Below are 19,279 nucleotides of genomic sequence, written 5' to 3' on the forward strand. Positions count from 1 at the left end.
GGACTAATGTCCTGGCAGCCGAGGAGTACGGCCTCGAGCGCCCTACTAAAACTTACCCGAAGCATAAACTGCTACCTCAATTCGACGATGAGGCACTTGAGCCTATACCGTCAGCACGTACTGCGGCTGACCGACCACCACGCGGCCGGGACAAAACGGCAACTCAAACCGAACACCAGCCCACATTATCTCGCTGTATAGGTCGAGACACAACAGCTCGGGGATATACATATGACCTACGACGGGACCTGCAAAATAGAGCAGGTCCGACCAGATCGATCTACGGATTGCGGGGGCGTGCCCGACGCGCGACGGCTGCTATCTAGCCGGACATGACAAGCATAATCACGCCCGGGCCAAAAACCGCAGACGGACTCCATCCGAGCTACGTCGCGACCTAGCCGGATATAGAGGCGTCGCACAACCCCTCTACTTCACCGATGAAGTAATGGAACATGAATTCCTAGAAGGGTTCAAACCCATGAATATCGAATCATATGATGGAACAACAGATCCGGTGGTATGGATTGAGGACTTTCTTCTCCATATTCATATGGCCCGCGGTGATGATCTTCATGCCATCAAATACGCCCCCTAAAGCTCAAGGGGCCAGCTCGGCACTGGTTGAACAGTCTTCCTGAAAACTCTATTGGCAGCTGGGATGACCCGGAAGACACCTTCCGTGACAACTTCCAAGGCACATATGTCAGACCTCCGGATGCTGATGACTTAAGTCACATAGTTCAATAGCCCGGAGAATCGGCCAGGAAACTCTGGACTAGGTTCCTAATTAAAAAGAACCAAATTGTCGACTGTTCAGATGCCGAAGCACTCGCAGCCTTTAAACATAGCGTCCGCGACGAGTGGCTTGCCCGCCATCTCGTCCAAGAAAAGCCAAAGTCCATGACAGCTCTCACCGCACTAATGACCCGCTTTTGCATGGGAGAAGATAGCTGGCTCGCTCATAGAAGCAATAGCGCAGGCAATCCTAGCACATCAGAAGTCAGGGACGGCAATGGCAAGCCACGATGCAATAAAGACAAGCGTCGCAACAATAATGCAGAAACCCAAGACACAAGGGTCAACGCCGGATTCAGTGGCTCCAAAACCGATCAACGGAAGAAGCCATTTAAGGCAAACAGAGATGGTCCATCCAGTCTAGATAAAATACTGGATCGGCCGTGTCAGATCCATGGCAGCCCCGATAAACCCGCCAACCATACCAACAGAAATTGTTGGGTTTTCAAACAAGCTGGCAAGCTCAATGCCATACACAAAGGGAAGGAGCCACCCAATGACAGTGAAGAAGAGGAGGCTCGCCTACCGAGCACCGAGGGACAGAAGCAATCCCCCTCCCCCGAAGTAAAAACAGTAAACATGATATACGTGACGCATACCTTTGAGGATCAAGCCCAACACAACCACCTTCAAGGTAGCAACACCCGGCACAGGCTCATTCTTACTGGAAGTTGTCTTCGGTTCACTGGAAAACTTCCGACGTGAAGAATTGATCTTTGATATTGACCCATTCCGCATTGGCTACCACGCACCGCTCGGGTGGACCGCTTTTGCTCGTTTCAATGCGGTCCCAAACTACACCTATTTAAAGCTTGAGATGCCCGGTCCCTGCTATTAGTGTCAAAACCGGCGGATCTCGGGTAGGGGGTCCAGAACTGTGCGTCTAAGGAGACAGGGGACACGATGTTTACGCAGGTTCGGTCCCTCTCTACGGAGGTAATACCCTACCTCCTGCCTGATTGATCTTGATGAATATGAGTACTACAAGAGTTGATCTACCACGAGATTGTAATGGCTAAACCCTAGAAGTCTAGCCTCTATGACTACGGTATTGAGTATATCCTTTCCGGACTACACCCTCCGGTTTATATAGACACCGGGGGGATCAAGGGTTACATAGAGGCAGCTACATAAAATGGAATCTTCATAGTTGTTCGCCAAGATTGCCTTCCACGCCAAGGAGAGTCCCATCCGGACACAGGTACAGTCTTCGGTCTTCATATCTTCACAGCCCATCAGTCCAGCCCATAGATAACAGGTCAGACGCCCGAGGACCCCTTAGTCCAGGACTCCCTCAGTAGCCCCTGAACCTGGCTTCAATGACAAGGTATCCGGCGCGTAGTGCTGTCTTCGGCATTGCAAGGCGGGTTCCTCCTTCCGAACTCCCGAATAGTCTCCAGACGAATTGATCGTGTCCGGACCTGTAACACACACCGCACACAACCGCGGAGAGAATATAATAACACACGAGTCCAAAATGCTGACAACTTTAGTAATGTGACGTCACGCCTGTCCGGTCATAATTTCGAACCGTTTTTTCGCCCCACGTTTCGAGACGCGGTTGTCATTGGCACGTCTTGTCAAAGTAGAGATCGTGCCCCCTTATTACGGGATTCTCTTCAACACGGGCGTGGGTAACCCGACCGTGCCGTTTACACTGCCCTTGGGAGCATGCGAATTTTAAGGCGAATGCGGGGGCGTTCGATATTCACCGCCCTTATAAGAAGATAAGATTCCCCTTTCTTCTCCCACGCTTTCTTCCTGCCTCTCCGTTCTTAAGCTCCAACGCCCAAGTCCTCATTCATTCCCATTCAAACAAACACCCAACCATGTCCGAATCCGGAGCCGGCGGAAAGTGAATGGCCTCCTCCATTAAGGGGAAAGATATAGAGGAGCTCTAAGAGGCCGGATACCTCGCCAAGGAGATCATTCACCGACTACCGGCCAAGGGAAAGATCATCCCCACCCCCGAGCCTCATGAGAGAGTGGTGTTCCTCACACATTTTGTCCGCAGGCTGGGATTCCCTCTCCACCCGTTTGTCTGCAGATTGATGTTTTATTATGGGCTAGACTTCCATGATCAAGCCCCCAACTTTATCCTCCACATCTCGGCATTTATAGTCGTGTGCGAGGCCTTTCTCCGCATCCCACCTCATTTCGTCCTATGGCTGAAGACCTTCAATGTGAATCCGAAGGTGGTGAGCGGTCAACAGGCAGAGTGTGGAGGAGCTATGTTGCGTAGGATGCCCAATGTCACCTGGATCGAAGGTTCTTTCGTGGAAACGATGAAGGGGTGGCAATCAGGGTTGTTCTACATCACCGAGCCGCGCAACACCAACTGGACGACGGCCCCTGAATTCCGATCCGGAGTTCTGATACAGCTCACCTCCTGGCAAGAGAAGGACCTAACCTGGGGTTCTCCGGGCGAGCTGACAGGGCTCCGGACATGTGCCCAGAACATGATATCCAACAAGATCAAGCTTGTCAATGTGATCCAGGTTATGCTCATCCTCCGGATCCTCCCGTGACAACGGCGGACTTTCTATTTGTGGGAATTTAATCCGGCCAAGCACCAGACGCTGCTAGAGCTCTTTGGCACAACGCACAAGGATATCTGGAAAGTGCTCTTCAAGGTCGGCGAGACGCCACCGCCAAGTTCTTTCATGCTCTCAAGGCATAATCTTTACTAGCGTATTGTGAGAAAGAAGTCTAAGCTCTCTTATCAATTTTTTCCTTAGGCCTCGACCGACATAGCGGGGCGGATTAACTGTCCAGCCCCGCTACCCGAAGACGAAGAGACACCACTCCTGAGGAAGATTTTGTTCCTGGTGCCTTATGACGTGCCAGAGAAGAAGACCAAGAAGGCGTCCAAGGGGACCAGGAGTGGCCTTCATCGAATGGATACTTCGGACCTGTCATCCGAAGATTAGATTGACCCTTCGGTCACCGAAGACGACGACGAGGAGGAGGAAGAAGACAACTCCCCCCTGATTGGGAGAAGGAAGAAAAGGGTGGCCTCCACAAACCTGGAGGCGAAGGCACCCAAGAGGGGGAAGGGCTCCCTCGCGGATAACTCCGTGTGGGATGTCGATAGTAGTCCGGAACGAATGCCCCGGACCAAGCCTCGGGCCGCTTCGTAAGTACCAAAGACCTTATGCTCATCCAAATGTATGGCCCTTCCCCTTTGCCATATTAATATGTTTGATTTATGCTATTGCAGTCCGGCCCGCAACAGTTCTCTGCAATCCTCGACAGAGGGCTCGCTAGACTCAAAGGAGATGGCTAGCATGTCGCCGCCACTTGCTCACTCTACCTCGCCCAAAGGCGGTGACGAGGTGGTGTCCCAAAGGGCCTTTCCCGACCAAAGGGAGGCTCCGGAGATCGTCATGGCGGCGTCCAAGGATGACTCCATGGGGGAAGAAGCCCCCATGGGGACTAATGGTGGGGGCCGAGTTCCATTCGGCACTCAGCCGGATATTATTTCAGAGACCTGCACGGCTCCGGAGTTCGGCGAACGGCCTTCCCCGAAAAGAGGGGGTGTGCCTGTTCCGCTGGTGACCTTTGTCCAACTAGAGGCACCGGATGATCTGCTAGAAGCACTGCGAGGTGCTTCCATTGTAGATGAACACCGTGTCCTTATGGGTACGGTGATCAAAAAGGTTCAGTCTGCCAAAAGCGGGCTGACTGAAGCCTGCACTAGCCTTTTAACTGGCTTTGAGGTAATAATAATTGTGGAAACAATATCACAGCATAGATAGTAGCCCTTGATGCTCTATTCGGTGTTGGAAAGAAAAGCTGAACAGGGGATCAAAACAATTTTCGCAGGAGTCTAACATATGATGTCTATGTTAATAAGCAGGCGTCGTTGCTAGCTGCTGCCACTCATACTGCGGAGGTCTCCGAACTGAAGCGGAGCCTGGAGCGGGCCAAAGAAGAGCTCAGCCTTGTGAAGAAGCAGCTGGAGGACAGCCAAGGTATGCAGTAACCTGTGCGTGTATGTTAGGAAGGATGAATATTTTGTGCTGACTAAAGTGTCATGGACTATGCTAGGGGCCACGATCGAGGTGGCGGCCCTCAAGAAGGCATTAGCCGAGGCCGAGGACAAAGCGGCCAAGGAACACGTTGTACGCGAAAAGCACGAGGCCCGGGTCAGCGAGGTTTAGCAAGAGCTTCAGGATGCCGTCAAGAAGTACGAGTCCCTGGAGTGTGATTCTAAGACATAGGCGTCCGAACTTGCGAAGGCCTGCCAGAGCACACAAGAGGATCGAGCCGAGGCCCAGAGCGCCCTTCAGGAACTCCAGGCGACTAAGAAGATTGCGGTGGGTAAGGCTTTCATTATGAAAAGCAAGTCTGTGAAGGAAACGCTCCTTTTACTTACCTGAATTTGGTTCTCTACAGGGGCGTTTACAGATTTTCCATGCAGCATATCCGATGCTGCTGAATTCTATCGAGCCGAGGAAGGGAGTTCGACGGAGAAGATGTTCTGGTCTTAATATCTTGGACCAGAACATCCGGTATCCTTCAACGACCAGCTAAAACAGTTGGTTGAGCTACACAATGCGGCCGAGCTGGCCATGAGCGGCTTGTTAGTGCCTGCCCGCGGCTTGAGGTCGTAAAGCGGTCAGTCTGTATTGAAGGTGCCCGGATGGCCTTTGCTCGCTGCAAGATGTAGTGGGCGAAGATGGATGCAGTCGAGCTGACCAAGGGGCCGCCGAAGGGCAAGGAGCACCGTACACCCGAGCGCTATTTTGCGGATGTCCTAGAGGGGTCTTGTATTGTAGCCACGCAGTGCGGGCAGGACATTATTTTCTAGTGAATACACTCGTATTTTGTCTTGTATGATGACAACGAATACGCTTTGTAATATAATTTATGTTTTGATTGTGTCCCCCTGTGCAGCCGTGTTGTATGAAATCTGAGGGTTGGCTAGTCATCGGCTTCTACCCTCACATAGGTAGTACAGAGGTGTCCGGGATGGTATCTAAACAATCTTGATCCAATTATATAGTCCTTGAAGGAGTTGTTTAGCGCAACGAACCAGGCAACCAAACTATACGGCTTGAACGCCCTCACTTAGCCATAGGAGTTTTATAATAAAACATAGGCGCAGCCCCTGGTATATGAACCAGAGTGATGCCAGCGTCTGATCGAGAAGTACGACCCTTGGTGAAATGCGGAAAAACCTCCAACGATTTGAGACCTCCAAACAGCTGACCGGCTCTCGCCGCATCATGACAGTCAGTTTTCCGCTTTCTCTACTGAGGTGCTCATCCGGTTTAGACCAGGTCATAATCGCAGTAGTTCTCCCTTTACTACCCTAGCCGATGTAGCGGAACATAGGTTAGCAAGCACAGGAGCCAGGCAACCCAACTATTTGACCAAAGACATGATTCGGAGCCGATGCATATAATGCTAAATTCGGGGTGCCGAACTATACATATAAGAAGTGTTCGAACTTTTGTTGCCGTAATGTGGGGTGCTATAAAGCACCTGGAAAACATCAAAACGTAGTAAAGTGTACGGGTGCTACCTGATGGGGTTATCCACAGGGAAACTGAAAAAAAGAGAAAGAAAACAGAAAATATGTAAAGGTAAAAAGCTGGGGTCCTACAGCTCCAGCTACAAACTGTTTTCATTGTAATGTAATTAGTACGTCAAGGCACATTGATACAAGTAGTGCAATAAGCAACAGGCTATTTAACATGCCGCAACAAGGGGAGAGCTGCATGTGGGTCCTGGAAGACAGGTAGAGTTATCGTTAACGGAATCACCTAAAAAGTCCCCGTATGTCTGCGCTCCTCACCATCTTGGTGTATTTATCCTTCAAGAGGACCGATAACCAGACCACCCGATGGGGCCTGTAGGATTAAAACCCGCAAGAAAACATGCAAGAGTGAAAGTGTGTGTGTATCCGATGTCGGTTGAGCCGTGCCGTGGATCACAAGCTAGCTATGCCTCCGTCGATGCCCATGGAATTTTGGATGTGCAGTTATGTACGCGCGGTGCGCATGCCACCGCTTTATTGGGACTGAGACGGAGGCCGGATTGCTAGTCGAGCTCCTAATGAGCCGAGCTCTCCTGCTGCAGAGTAGTTCGGACCCTCTTCAGGGTGTCCAAGGGCTTGGCAGCCGAATGAAGGTTCTTCTTGAGAAGGCCCCTTCGTACTTCTGCTACTAGGGCAGCTGTGTGCTCTTCTGTATGGAGAGAGTGTTCCGTATTGCCATTGACTGTTATGACGCCGCGTGGGCCAGGCATCTTGAGCTTGAGATAAGCATAGTGTGGCACTACATTGAATCGAGCAAATGCAGTTCGTCCGAGCAGTGCATGATAGCCGTTGCGGAATGGGACGATATCGAAGACTAACTCCTCGCTTCGAAAGTTGTCCGGAGATCCGAAGACAACCTCTAATGTGATTGAGCCCGTACAACGGGCCTCTACGCCTGGAATGACTCCTTTAAAGGTGGTCTTTGTAGGCTTGATACTTGATGGGTTAATGCCCATTGTTCGCACTGTATCCTGATAGAGCAGATTCAGGCTGCTACCGTCGTCCATAAGGACACGAGTCAGGTGGAACCCATCAATTATTGGGTCTAAGACCAGTGCGGCTGAGCCTCCATGACGGACACTAGTCGGGTGATCCCGGCGATCAAAAGTGATTGAGCATGACGACCATGGATTGAATTTTGGGGCGACTGGCTCTATCGCGTAGACGTCCCTGAGTGCACGCTTGCACTCCCTCTTGGGGATGTGGGTAGCATATATCATGTTCACCATTTTGACCTGAGGGGGAAACTTCTTCTGTCCCCCTGTGTTCGGTTGTCGTGGCTCATCGTCATCGTCCTTGCTTTGCGATCCCTTTTCCTTGTTCTCGGCGTTTAATTTGCCGGCCTGTTTGAAAACCCAGCACTCTCTATTTGTATGATTAGGAGGCTTGTCGGGGGTGTCATGAATCTGGCATGGACGATCAAGTATGCGGTCCAAGCTGGATGGGCCCGAATTGTTCTTTTGGAACGGCTTCTTCCGCTGACCGGACTTAGAGCCACTGAATCCGGCGTTGACCGCCGTATCCTCGGTGTTGTCAATGTTGTTTCGGCGCTTGTATCTATTGCATTGGGACTTGTCTTTGTTGCTTTCAACTTCAGGGGTGCCGGCGTCGCTTGCATTGTTTTTGCTATGGGCGAACCAACTGTCCTCGCCCGCACAAAAGCGGGTCATGAGTGCCATGAGGGCCGCCATGGATTTTGGCTTTTCTTGGCCGAGGTGGCGAGCGAGCCATTCGTCGCGGATGCTATGCTTGAAAGCTGCTAGAGCTTCGGCATCCAGACAATCGACAATTTGGTTCTTTTTAGTTAAGAACCTTGTCCAAAATTTCCTGGCGGACTCTCCGGGCTGTTGAACTATATGGCTTAAGTCATCAGCGTCCGAAGGTCGAACATATGTACCTTGGAAGTTGTCGAGGAAAGCCTCTTCCAAGTCCTCCTAGCTGCCAATGGAATTTTCAAGCAGACTGTTTGGCCAATGCCGAGCTGGCCCTTTGAGTTTTAGAGGGAGGTATTTTATGGCGTGGAGGTCATCTCCGCGGGCCATATGGATGTGGAGAATGAAGTCCTCGATCCACACCAGTACCGCGGGGTCCATGGTTCCATCATATGATTCTATGTTCATGGGCTTGAATCCTTTTGGGAATTCGTGATCCAGGACCTCATCAGCGAAAGCAATGAGGGTGTGTGGGGCCTCTATATTGGGTCGTATCGTGATGCAGCTCTGATAGAGTCCGTCTACGGTGTTCAGCCCGCGCATGACTGGGTTTGTCAAGTCTGAATAGGTGGCCGCTATCGCGTGTCTAGGCACATCCTCGTGATCCGTAGATTGATCTGCTATGTCCTGCTTTATTATTCAGGTTCTGCATGAGGTCATATGTATGGTCGTGGGCTAATTTACCTCTACCTGAGTGATGAGGCGGGGCAGGCTTGTGTTCGCCATGAGTTGTCGTTTTGTCCCGACCACATGGTGGTCGGTAGGCCGTATTGTGCGATGGTGGTATGTACTCCGGCGCCTCCTCATTGAACTGAGGTAGCAATTTGCGCTTTGGGTAGCTTTTGGTTGGGCGCTTGAGGCCGTATTCTTCGACTGCTAGGACATCAGTCCATTTATCATTGAGCAGATCTTGGTCAGCTTGAAGCTACTGTTGCTTCCTTTTTAGGCTCCTTGCCGTCACTATTAGCTGGCACTTGAAGCGCTCCTGCTCAAGAGGTTCCTCGGGCATGATGAAGTCTTCGGTGCCGAGGCTCACCTCATCTTTGGAGAGCGGAAGGTAATTATCGTCATCCGAATCTTCGTGTGTGGCATGTTTAACAGGGCTAACCTGCTCATATTCCCGTTCATCTTGTTTGTTTTCTTTATCGACGGGGTCTTCGTTGTACCGGTGTTGCTGTCTTTACTGCTGTGTGACTTAGAGCGGCGCCATTGACGCCGACGCTTGGACTATATTTCGGAAGGTTTATCCTTAACTGGGTCTTCCTTCTCGTCGCCGCTGTGCTCCTTTGGTGCATCCACCATGTAACGTCATACGAGGAAGTGGCTGTCCAGCGTCCGGTGAACGGCGGGTTCTGGGCCTCTTCTTCTCCAGCATCGCCGTACATACCATTGATGTCCTCGGAGTCGTAATCAAGTTCGTCGGTCAAATCCTCGATCATGGCTATAAAGTGGGTGGTGGGTGGGAAGTAAAATTCTCCATCGTCAGCCCCTAGTTCGAGCCGGATATAGTTCGGTTGAGAGTCCTCCGCCAAGGACAGGTTTTTTAATGAGTTTAGCACATCGCCCAAAGGCGAGTGCTGGAAGATGTCTGCGGTGCTGAATTTGAAGATCAATAAATGATCAAGCTCGACGTCCGCAGGCTCGCGTGGTTCGGAACCTACGGCCGGAGATGAGTCCAGCGTTCCGGTGGCATAGGCATCGTGTGAGACCAGGTCCATGTGCGGCTCCAACACCGTGGAATCTGCGGCCTCCGAGGTGGGGTTAATCCTCCCATCTTTGGATGGCGCGGCCTGCTCCGGCTCTAGAGCCAGAGCGGTTACAGGAGCAATCTCCTGGATGCGGCCCGATAACAGATTTAGGTTATGATCATCGGGGTGACCGGGAGCGGCTGCCGCGATATCGAATCCGGCAAAGATCAAGTCTCCACGGATGTCCGCCACGTAGTTCAAGCTCCCGAATCTGACCTAATGGCTAGGGCGTACCTTTCGATCTGCTCCAGATGGCCAAACGAGTTGGCCCGCAGTGCGAAGCCGCCGAACATGAAGATCTGTCCGGGGAGGAAAGTTTATCTGCAGACAGCGTCATTATTGACGATTGAAGGGGCCATTGAACCTTTCAGCGACAACACAGAGGAACTCTCAATGAAAGCACCAATGTCGGTGTCAAAACCGGCGGATCTCGGGTAGGGGGTCCCGAACTGTGCGTCTAAGGTTGATGGTAACAGGAGACAGGGGACACGATGTTTACCCAGGTTCGGGCCCTCTCTACGGAGGTAATACCCTACTTCCGGCTTGATTGATCTTGATGAATGTGAGTACTACAAGAGTTGATCTACGACAAGATCATAATGGCTAAACCCTAGAAGTCTAGCCTGTATGACTACGGTATTGAGTATACACTACAAAAAAAGACACATCTGTGACATTTTGGGCCGAATGAAATTTTTTTTCTGTCATACATATGACACTTCTATGACGATAATTGTGACAAAACCCGGTATCATCATAGATGTGGTGGGCTCCTACTTCTATGACAAAAAATCATGACAAAAAATTCGCTTTTCGCCCTGGGCGAGCCGGAGACGCAGCTGCATGACATTCTTTGGGCCGCCCATGACGGAAAAAACCGTGGTAGAAGCGAGGGCGAGGAAAATTTCGGGGAGTTCCCGGTTATGGTGGGAGGTCGGGGGTCGAGCGATGCGTGTTTCTCTCATACACGTACGTGCGTGTGTGCGAGGCGTTGGCTCTAACTGAACCCGAGCAAGGCGTTGGGCTCTAACTGAACCCGAGCGATTGCACTGCAGGGTACATGTTACTGAACCCGAGCGATCGATCGATGGCTGTTAACTGAATCTGATCGAGCGATTCCTTCGCTACTGCCGCTAACTGAAGCCGATCAATGCTGCCTCTAGATGAATAGTGAGCGTTGTGGGGGGGTTGGATGAACAGTTCCCGGTGGGGGTGGATGAACAGGGCCCCGTGGTGTTGCCTCTGGATGAATAGGACCCCCATCGATCGAGCCGGTTGGGGCTGGATGAATAGGACCCCGTTCGATCGAGCCGGTTGGGGCTGGATGAACAGGACCCCGTGGACGGCTGGATGAACAGGACCACCCCGTGGAGGGCAGGATGAACAGTAGACGGTGGAGGGCAGGATGAACAGTAGCCCGTGGAGGGGTGGTTGAACAGGACCCCATGGAGAGGGCTGGTTGAACAGTAGCCGGTGGAGTAGCGCGCGGTGGAGGCTGGATGAACAGGAGCCCGTGGATGAACAGTCACAGGTGGAGGCTAGAGGAGGTCGACGGTGGATGAACAGTGGCTCGTGGAGGTGGAGGGGGTCGACGGTGGAGATGAACAGTATCCCGTGGAGTCCCGTTTCGACCGTAGCGCTCCAACACAAGTCTGTTTCCTCCCTTTTGCGGTACGCCACACACCTCCCGATGAACAGGACCCCCGTTTCGACCGTAGGAGGTCTGTTTCGTCCGTTTTGCATACGCCACACCCCTCCCGATGAACAGGACCCCCGTTTCGATCATAGAAGGTCCGTTTCCTATGTTTTGCGGTATGCCAGACCCCTCCCGATGAACAGGATCCCGTTTCGAATGTGGCCGGTCGAACACAAGGCCGTTTCCTCCATTCTGCGGCACGCCAGGCCTCGTTTCCATCGCCTGTTCCGTCCAAGCCCTCCCGATGAACACGACGCATTCCGTTGCCTCCCCATGAACACGACGACGACGATGTTTCTCCATTCCGACCCAGCCATGCACACAAGCCATGGCTGTACGTATGCGGGAGTAGGCGTTCGAGATCCCGCCCGTATGTACACATACGCGGCCATATTTTCTTTCTTGCACCCTGGCCGCTGTACGTACGTGTACATGCTGCGTGCGCGCCTCTACTACGACACGTGCACGCCTCTACTACGACACGTGCGCGCCTCTACATCGACCAGTATGTACGTACACGTTCGCGACCAGAATGACAACGCTAAATACACTTCGACCAGGTGGGTCCCGACTGTCAGGCACTTCCTTGCCTGCGAAGATGTAGCTGGTGGGTCCTAGCAGTCAGGGGGCGAATCATTTTTTTTCCCAGGCGCACTTCCTTGCGTGCGAAGATGTAGCTGGTGGGTCCCAGCAGTCAGGGGGAAACATTTTTTTCGCGAAATACAGTGGCCCGTCCGGTGGGTCCCAGCTGTCAAGTGGAGGAATCATTATTTTCCGCGTAATAAGGAGGCACTTCCTTACTACGGCCGTGGACCTAGCTATCAGCCTCTCCACGTGCAGTCCATGTCCGATGGAAGTCGTTCCTTGACCACGTTGACCACACCGCGCCGAGAGCACCAGGGCGGTGGACGATGGCGAGGCCTAGGAAGAGGATGACACAGAGGCAGGGAAGACTCGATAGTTGTTTCCCACGCGAAGGGGAGTACGACTGTATGAGGGTTTACTGGTTCATCTATCGTCGCCGGAGAATAACAGCAGGTGTGGGTGAGTAGAGGGATGGCTAGGCCAGCGATGGGAGTACGGTCGGAAGGTGAGGCCTGCGCGGCAGCACAGCCGGCCGCGAGGAAGAGGGAGCAGGCAGTCCCGCCGGCGCTTGTTTGAGTGGCTGGAGTAGGAAGAGCAGAGATTGAAGAATCACGACGGCCGTTGGATGGACATCCAACAGTCAGTGCTTGTGCGTCAACCTTTTTTATGAAAGCCTCAAATGTGTGAAAAACATCATACAACCCATCTGCCATTATTTCTAATAATTTACAGCCTATTTGCTAATTCTTAAGGTTTTTTTGGAGCCCATATTCTTTTTGTTAGCATTACAGCCCATATTGTGGCAACGGTTAAAAAAATATACAAAATTTTGCATATTTCGGTGGGGTCTGAACTGTTTTCAATCCCGAAATTTCGACTCACATTCAAACTGATTTTAAAAATAAATGTATATCAATATAAAATCTAACAAATTCTCTACGCATAAAAATTAATGTAATTTAAAATCTTGAAATAAAAAAAAGATATTTGAAACTAATTGCTGGTTTGATGTGTTTTAAAAATGTACAACCCATTTCTCATTACTGATGGGCCATTTTCTCGGCCAGCCGAATGAAATCTCTCCTCGTCTTGAAAAATTTGCAGCCCAACAGGCCTGACAAAGCGACTTACTTGGCAAATCACAAAAAAACTAGGTTGTGGCCGTGGACCCAGCTGTCAGCCTCTCCATGTACAGTACTCTTCCGATGGAAGTCGTTCCTTGACCACGTTGACCACGCCATGCGGAGAGCACCACGGTGGTGGACGACGATGGGACGACGCGCCAGTGGAAGCCCACGCGGAGAGGATTACGAGGGTTCACTAGTTCGGCTGCGGTGTGAGGCTGCCGTCACCGCAAGGCCTGGCTAGCGGTGGGAATAGTAGGGGGTGGTGAGGCCTCTGCGGCAGCACAGCCGGCCACGAGAGGCAGGAGCATGCGGTATGACCGGCGCTGCTTTGGGCGGCTGGAGCAAGAAGACCAGAGGTTGAAGAAGCACTACGGCCGTTCGATGGACATCGTACGGTCATTGGAGCTAGAATCGTTCATATTGACTAAGTTGACAAATCCCTTCGTCCCTGTCAACTTAGTAGGCCCACAAGTCAGCCTCCCGGCAAGGTAGGTCCCAGCTAGCCGGGGGAGTATTTTTTTTGTGCATAATAAGGAGGCACTTCCGGTGGGTCCGAGCTGACAGCGGGGGGAACATTTTTTTCGCGAAATACGGTGGCCCGTCCGGTGGGTCCCAGCAGTCAGGGGGAAACGATTTTTTTCGCAAAGTACTGGTGGCCCATCCGGTGGGTCCCTGCTGTCAGGTGGAGGAATAATTATATTCCGCGTAATAAGGAGGCACTTCCTTGCGGCTACCGTGGACCCAGCTGTCAGCCTCTCCACGTACAGTACTCTTCCGATGGAAGTCGGTCGTTGACCACATTGACCACGCCGCGCCGAGAGCACCACAGCGGTGGACGACAGCGAGGCCTCGGAAGGGGATGACGTGGAGCCGTGCAAGACGCGGCAGTGGATGCCCACGCGGAGAGGAGTACGAGCGTTTACTGGTTCGGCTGCGGTGTGAGGCTGCCGTCGCCACAGAATAACAGGGGGTGTGGGTGAGTGGAGGGATGGCCTGGCCAGTGGTGGGAGTAGTATGGGGGCGGTGAGGCCTCCGCCGTAGCACAGCCGGCCACGGGAGGCAGGAGCAGGCGGCACGACCGGTGCTGATTTGGGCGGCTGGAGCAAGAAGACCAGAGGTTGAAGAAGCACTATGGCCGTTGGATGGACATTATACGGTCACTGGAGTATTGACTAAGTTGACAAAGCTCTCCGTCCCTGTCAACTTAGTAGGCCCACAAGTCAGCCCAACAATATGGTGGGTATCATCTAGCAGGGGGTATTCATTTTTCGGGCGTAATAAGGAGGCACTTCCTTGCGTGCGAAGATATAGCTGGTGGGTCCGACCTGTCAGCGGGGGGGGGGGACGTTTTTTCGCGAAATACAGAGGCCCTTCCTATGGGTCCTAGCTGTCAGGTGGAGGAATCATTATTTTGCACGTAATAAGGAGGCATTTCCTTGTGTGCGGCCATGGACCCAGCTGTCAGCATAGCCGGCCGCGGGAGGAGGGAGCAGGCAGTCCCGCCGGCGCTTGTTTGAGCGGCTTGAGCATGAAGAGCAGAGATTGAAGAAGCACGACAGCCGTTGGACGGACATCCAACAGTCACTGCTCTCGTGTGTTGACTAAGTTGACAGGGTGCTGCGTGTGCGTCAACCTTTTTTTATGAAAGCATACGCGTCAACCTGTAGTAGGCGCACAAGTCAGCCTCATATCTGTGGAAAACAGCATACAGCCCATCTGCCATTATTTCTAATAATGTACAACCCATTTGGTGATTCTTAAGAATTTTGTTGGAGCCCATCTTCTTTTTGTTAGCATCACACCCCATATTGTGGCCACAGTTAAACAGTATACGAAATTTTGCATATTTCGGTGCGGTCAACTATTTTTAATCCAGAAATATTGATTCACATTCAAACTATTTTGAAAAATAATTTATATAAATATAAAATCCAAATAATTGTCCACGCATAAAAATCAATGGAATTTAAGATCTTGTAATGAAAAAAATTGAAACTAATTCCCGGTTTGATGTGTTTTAAAAATGTATATCCCATTTCTGGGCAAACCGAATGAAACTCTCCTCGTCTTGAAAGATTTGCAGCCCAGTAGGGCCGATAAAGCAAGTAGACCTTGTTTGGGTATTTCTTAAAAAATAGAACTGGGCTAGCCATTTTCAGCAAGAAAAAACACAACGGGGCTCATGATGTGGTAAACATAAATAAAACCCTGGCTAGACGGGCCACAGCCCCCGCACAGCCCCGTTGTTACCCTGATCCATCGCTAAAACTAGTATAAATAACAACTGCTTGTTCCTCAAAAAAAACTATGTGACTTGCTGGGTCCCTGGTGTCAGCCGCTCGTAGTGTAATTCTCTCGTTTATTGACTACGTTGACAATAGCGTGAGCCCCAGATGTCCAACCATTAGGAGGAACCATATTTTTGGGCTTGTACTATAGAGGCACTTGCTTGCGTACTGCCATGACGCTGGTGGGTCCCTACTGTCATCCTCTCCATGTACAGTCATCTCCTTGTTCCTCTCGGTTGTTGACGACGTTGACAACGCAAGAGGGCGGTGCACCGCACACGGCGAGCAAACAAAGGCCGCAAGGCGGAGGACGACGGCGAGGCCTCGGACGGAATGAACAGGAGCCGTTGAAGATGCCCTGGTCCAGTCGCAGGCCGAGGGGAGTACGAGGGTTGACTGGTTCGGGTGCGGGTGCGTGTTGGGGCTGACGTCGCCGGAGAATAACATGACGTGTGGGTGAATAGAGGGAGGGACTGGCCAACGTTGGAGGGTACGTACGGTAGGGCGGCAGAGGTGCAGCTAGCCATGGGAGGAGGGAGGAGGCGGAGCCGACGGGGTGGTTTGGTTTGGGCGATTGGAGGAAGAAGAAGACAAGAGATAGAAGATACACGACAGATGTTGGATGTCAATCCAACGGCTGGTAGGCAGAATCGTTTGTTGACTGGCTAGTAAGTCGACACCACCTTGGATAGGCTATTTCCTCGCGGGTCCCAAATGTCAGAATCCAAATATGTCACGGTCATGCAGCCTTTCCTATGAAAATTTACAGCCCATTTGATGTGCTAGTTCGAAATAAGTTTGTGGGTGCTGGTGGGGGCTAATCACTTGGCTTCTGTAATGCATAGTGAGCTCAAGCAGCCGGCGAGAGTGATGTTATTTCCCTTTGTTTGGATTTGTTACAATATTTCACTCTAAATTAAATGAATGGCAAGCCATTTGCCTTGTTTCAAATAAAATATGACAGTCACAGCCGAGTTGAAAAGGGCAGGAACATCTAACTCCAGCTTACAAACTGTACAAAAGCACGAGGGTTAATTGTTCATTAGGTTTACAAAAAAACCAGATTGAAAAGGGCAACAACATCTAACTCCAGCACTGTTTTCGGCAGTCACGGTCAAATGGATCGGTCAGGTCCATAGAATGAACATCCTGGGTCATAAAATTTACTGGATTATGACCACAATATGTTGTAAATAGAAGCCCGACACGTTCAGAAGCTCTTTTGCCCACCTGAAACTCCTTTTTTTGCTCTTCGACATACCCATCCATCAAAACCATGCTGCTGATAAACTTAAGTCTGATGGACAATAGTAACCTCGCATTCAGCAGGAAGAATGTGACAAATCTTGTGTTTGCACGGTTGGCTACATATCGTTCTAGCGTTGTTGTCTTCAATCAAATCTCATGAGAAGTGAGAAAATCTCGATGCTTACGAATCCACTAATTGGTTATAACTTTCTTACCCCGTCCTGTTGCCTAAATAGACATGAAGATTGAAAACAGTTAAGGTCTAAAAGAAGAGTGTCGAAAGAGCAACAACTGAACAGTTAATTCTAGTACACTATATGCGGGCTTCCAATGTGCGTGAAATTATCACCTTTATATACAACTTCTCCAGACATGGAAAGCATTGCAGCAAGCCAATAATCTTGCTCAGATCAAAACTATTCATTTGGATATATAAGATCTTGACAGAATCCAACACCATTGATAGGCCATCCATGGAGAAACTCTTCATTGAGCATAGAACATAATATTAGTACAAAATGTGTACTCTAAGATGATATATAAATTATGCGCACAAATTTAAAATGCAGCTTATGGTTACAAGTGTAGATGATAATATAAAGTACCTGAAGAGCTGTGGGGCCAAACACCATATTGAAATGAGCACAGAGATCATGTATTACACCCAAGGTCTCCTGTTTAGGCGCAGAGAAGATGGTTATTTGCAATGGTGAATAACTAGAATCAAGGATCAACCTTTGAAGTGAAGGGGCATCTTGGATGATGAGCTTCCTTCCATCAAAAGAAATTCCAATTCTTACAAGGTTAGGCGACTTTATTTGGAGACAACCGATTCTAACTGTGAAAACAAGCACCAAGCACTCCAGCGCAGGGCCTCCGATATACGAACCCGCACAAGTGAAAGTTTCTTGAGAAATGGGAGTCGAAGGTTTAGTACCAGATTGTCTGGTAGGTAGCACTGTGCAAAGGTGGCGGTGTGGAGAGAGGACGAAAACCCAAAGATGGACATCGGTGCTGAGGGCACAAGTTCATGGCGTTCGGTATGTGGTATGTGATTTCCAGGGGAATAGTAGAACTCAAGCAGCTGTAGTTCTATGAATTCAGGGGATTCTAGCCAGGCGTCCACCATGCAGGGCATGGTATGCTTGCTCAGGTAGCATGACGGGATGCAGAGGCTTTGAACAGAGCCCTGGTGGGAGGAGATGATGGCTCTGGGGATTTCAAAATCATTGAAGAGAGATAGCTGACGACAGTCGAGATTAAGGGGAACGACACGCCATAGAGGGCGCCATCGAATTGAGAGGACTTGGGTGCGGCAGCAATCCTTGGTGGGGAGAAGCCAAATGATCTCCCCAAGGATGGCATCTGGGAGATCGCTGATGCGGTCCATCCGGGAGATTCTACGAGTTCCTGGGATCCGGTGGGGGTGGGGTCGCCGCTTCTCCCCGCGCTGCCGGGTGCGGGATCTACAACAGGCGTCGCCGCTGGCGGGAGCCTCATCTTCTTGGCGCTGGGGTCAGCCGACTCCATTTTCCTCGAGGGCATCGCGTCGCGCTCACGGATTTGAGCAAAGTAACGAATGACGAGCCTAGTTGTAGTGCGAGCAAATAAGAAGGGGAGCTGGGGGTTTTCTGTAGGAGTGAGGTGAGGAATTTGGGGGTACGAGTGGAGTGAGCTGACGTGAGGTGGGTGGGAGCGAGGAGGAAGTAGAGCACCCAGGTTTTTGAATTGATTTTACTATTTACTAGTGTGGATGGGTTGTTTTGTCTTGGGACCCGAGAAAGAATTACTACTAGTACAATGGAGACACTCTACAGCTACCCAAAAAAACAATTACTACTAGTACAGGGGAGACACTCTACCTCTTCTGGCTCCTCCTAGGTCATTGAAATGTCTCCCTCTACTGAATGTCGTTATACTTTTGTTCACCGACATGCGGGCCATGCAGCGCGCGGGCCCAAATGCCATCCACCAAATTAGAAGGCAGTATGCAGGCGGAGAGTCACCCCGGTCGTAGTGCGGCAGTAACGAGTCGTCATATCACAAAACCCCACCTCCCCGCAGTATAAGTTTGACGGACAAAGCAACCATCATTTCACTCTTTGCTGAATCCCCTTCTCCCTCACCGTCTTTAAGAAAGGCAACACTTGCATCTGCCACTGTTCTTCTCTCTGAATGAAGGGAAGGTAAGCGGATCCGTGATGTTGGTATATTTTCGTTTAGAGGAAAAAAAGAACTTTTGCAAAGCAGTAACCGATCCTCACTCTCTTTTTTGTTTCATTGTCATTGCGATTGTGTTTTCCTTTCAATGGACTCCTAGTATTCGTCAATTTCATGATGGACCAAGGAGAACCAGGCAAAGATTTGCCGATATTGGAGCAGACGCGGGAGGCTGATCCCCACGAGATAGAGAGCTCCAAGAAGATGGAGGCAACCACCGAGGCGACCCCGGATACTGAGATGGTCAACGCCCCGTTTGAGGTTACAGCCCCCGTGGCACTGCAGGAGCAGTTTTCCCCCTTCGAGGATGTG

The sequence above is a fragment of the Triticum aestivum genome, chromosome 4A, assembly GCF_018294505.1.
Source record: "Triticum aestivum cultivar Chinese Spring chromosome 4A, IWGSC CS RefSeq v2.1, whole genome shotgun sequence".
Classification (NCBI taxonomy): domain Eukaryota; kingdom Viridiplantae; phylum Streptophyta; class Magnoliopsida; order Poales; family Poaceae; genus Triticum; species Triticum aestivum.